This window comes from Tasmannia lanceolata, unplaced genomic scaffold (assembly GCF_043159265.1).
Source record: "Tasmannia lanceolata isolate RefF3 unplaced genomic scaffold, GAP_Taslan_0.1 ptg000006l, whole genome shotgun sequence".
Classification (NCBI taxonomy): Eukaryota; Viridiplantae; Streptophyta; class Magnoliopsida; order Canellales; family Winteraceae; genus Tasmannia; species Tasmannia lanceolata.
In genome coordinates this window covers 24,916,738-24,919,928 of record NW_027518683.1, presented here as the reverse complement: position 1 = coordinate 24,919,928, position 3,191 = coordinate 24,916,738, and the positions used below count along the sequence as shown (strand labels likewise).

Genomic DNA, 3,191 nt, shown 5'->3' with positions numbered 1-3,191 from the left:
ATAAGCAAAGGGGTTGACGTGTGAATCAAAAGGTGGGACACAAGCGGAAATAACGGCAAATGACACAAATGCCCTTACATGTGGGATACAATTGGAATTATGGCAGTGGGACACAAGCGGAAATAACGGCAAAGGGTAGAAGAACTTAACCAATCATTTTGCCTTTATAAATAATAAATAATATAATATAATATAATATATAATAAAATAATATATATTAGAGTTAGATTAGATTATCAAACAGAATGCTATACATGAGAAAGCTCTTTAAAAGACTTTTATTCTCTAGCAAGACTTCTGCAATGTTGACCGAGATATTTCTGGTTCTTCTCCTCATCAAAATTACAGCTTCTATCAATGATGGCTTCACATACAATGGATTCCTCAGCGCCAATCTGAGCTTCGATGGCATAGCGGAAATTACACCCAACGGCGCCTTGGAGCTAACAAACAACGCAAGGTACATCAAGGGTCATGCGTTCCACTCCATACCCCTCCAATTTAAGGATCCTACCAATGGCACTGTTTTCTCCTTTTCTACTACTTTCGTCTTTGCAATTTTCTCCCCTTATCCTATTTTCAGCCATGGGATGGCCTTTATTATTGCCCCAGAGATAGTGCTCCCCGGAGCTCTACCTGGCCAATATCTAGGCCTCTTCGGTTCTAGCAACAATGGGAATTCTTCTAATCATGTTCTTGCCGTGGAGCTTGATACCGTCCAGAACCTCGAATTTGGAGATATTGATGATGACCATGTGGGAATCGATATCAACTGCTTAAATTCTACCAACTCCACACATGCCGCTTATTATATTAATGAAAATGGTAGGATCGAGAACATAAGCCTTACAAGTGGAGAACCAATTCAGGTTTGGGCAGAGTACAATGTTAGAGATATGAAACTTGATGTAACAATATCACCAGTGAAGAAACCTAAACCTAATCGCCCTCTTTTGTCTTCGGTGGTTAATCTTTCATCGGTTGTATTAAAAGATATGTACGTGGGTTTTTCTGCATCGACGGGATCGACTCCATCTGTTCATTATGTTCTGGGATGGAGCTTTCAAATGAATGGAAAAGCTCAAGAACTCGATATATCGCGTCTTCCTAAGCTCCCTCGGAGAGGTCCCAAAAAGAAATCAAAAGTATTGACAATTGGTATGCCCATTTTTGTCATAGTTTTCATCTTAGTGACCGTCTCCAGCGTCCTTCATTTTGTGAGAAGAAGGATCAAATTCACAGAGTTACTCGAGGACTGGGAGCGTGAATATGGGCCACAAAGGTTCTCATACAAGGATCTATTCATAGCCACCAAGGGCTTCAGAGGCACAGAGCTTCTGGGCATCGGAGGTTTCGGTAGGGTATACAAAGGTGTGTTACCTTCCTCCAAAGTCGAAGTTGCTGTGAAAAGAGTCTCTCATGAATCAAGGCAAGGGATGAGGGAGTTTGTAGCTGAGATCATCAGCATTGGAAGGCTCCGGCACAGGAACTTAGTACAGCTACTCGGATATTGCCGGCGTAAAGGAGAGCTCCTCTTGGTCTATGATTACATGCCCAATGGAAGTCTTGACAAATTACTCTTTGATCAGCCCATTTCAGTTCTAACATGGAATCGAAGATTTCGAATCATCAAAGGAATAGCTTCCGGGCTCTATTACTTGCATGAAGAATGGGAGCAGCTTGTCATCCATAGAGACATCAAAGCCAGCAATATTTTATTAGATCATGAATTCAATGGAAGATTAGGCGATTTTGGTTTATCAAGATTATATGATCATGGAACCGATCCTCAAACCACACATGTGGCCGGAACTCTAGGTTATATGGCACCGGAGTTAAGCAGCACTGGCAAGGCAACGACAAGCACCGACGTGTTTTCCTTTGAGGTCTTGATCCTCGAGGTTGCTTGTGGAAGGAGACCGATAGATCGACAGGCATCTGCAGAAGAACCGGTTCTTGTTGATTGGGTGTCAGAATGTTGGAGGAGAGGCATAATTTTAGAGACAAGTGATCCGAATTTGGGAACTGATTACGTGGTGGATGAAATTGAGTTGGTGTTGAAGCTTGGATTACTTTGTTCGCATCCTGTGCCGTGCACTAGGCCAAGCATGAGGCAAGTCATGCAGTTTCTTGATGGCGATGTTCCCCTACCTGATCTATCTTCAAATAGTTTCAGAGTAAGTCCTCTAGTAATGGGGCACAATGAAGGTTTGGATGCTTTCACCATGTCATATCCTTTTTTGGGCAGGTCAGGTGGATACTGGTCGTCCATTGGGGATTCATTCCTCTTTGGGGGTCGTTGATTCTGATGCAGGTGCATCGAAGCCGTTCGAAGAGTGAACATTTCAAATCCATGATCGAACTTGTACAGACCGACGGATCGTTGAACCAATTGTCCAGATTGACGATCAAGCTCGAGTAAATGCAAGATCATATTTCTAGAGGGTCGAAAAGTCCCAGCTCATCCTGATATCATATGAAAGCCAAATCGAGGTTTCTTATTTACTAAGGATCTAAAGTTTAAGTTAGTCTTGGTTAATTTTATTCGCTATTTTCTTACTGGCTGAAATTTGGTTTTATTTAGAAGTTCAGTTTGGATTAGTTAGATGTTCACAAGGAGAGAAAATTTAGGGAGAGTTTAAGTTTACTTAGAAGTGTAGAGATTTTAGGGAAATTTTAGACTTTTTCTTGTTTTAGTTTTGAGTAGAATTATGATGTTTGTCTTGTATTAGGATTGGTCATCAAAGGCCTATAAAAAGCCATTCATGTAAACTATTTGGACAAGCTTCTGATTAATGAAAACCCTTCTTTAGTTGAATATCTTCAAAAACTAGTCCATGTCCTGAGTTTCCTAGCAAGTCACCTGCTGCTTGCCATGATTGTCCTGCCAATTGAAGATCCCGCCCGCTAGCAAAAAGCACAGCCACCTGCGGAGATCGGTTACAATATACTTTTCTTTAGTGGCACAAACAACCTTAAAATCACCACCTATTCTCCCTTTGCAAAATCCGAAGTCACCCATACTTGCAACCGATTCTAACTCCTGTCTATTCTCAGCCTTAATTTATTGGAGAAATATGTTTCTTTTCCCTCCAAAACAGCAGCCAATGCATAGCCCTCTTAGCATCTAACCTGTGAACCCCCATATGACCTTATGTCTCTGCCTCCCAACAAAAACAACTGCCCGTCTT

The 3,191-nt window shown here is 41.6% G+C and overlaps 1 pseudogene; it reads left to right on the top strand.

Annotated features, from left to right (window-relative positions):
• The first annotated feature begins 262 nt into the window (after positions 1-262).
• LOC143878524 (L-type lectin-domain containing receptor kinase SIT2 pseudogene) lies at positions 263-2,830 on the top strand (annotated as a pseudogene).
• The last annotated feature ends 361 nt before the right edge of the window (positions 2,831-3,191 follow it).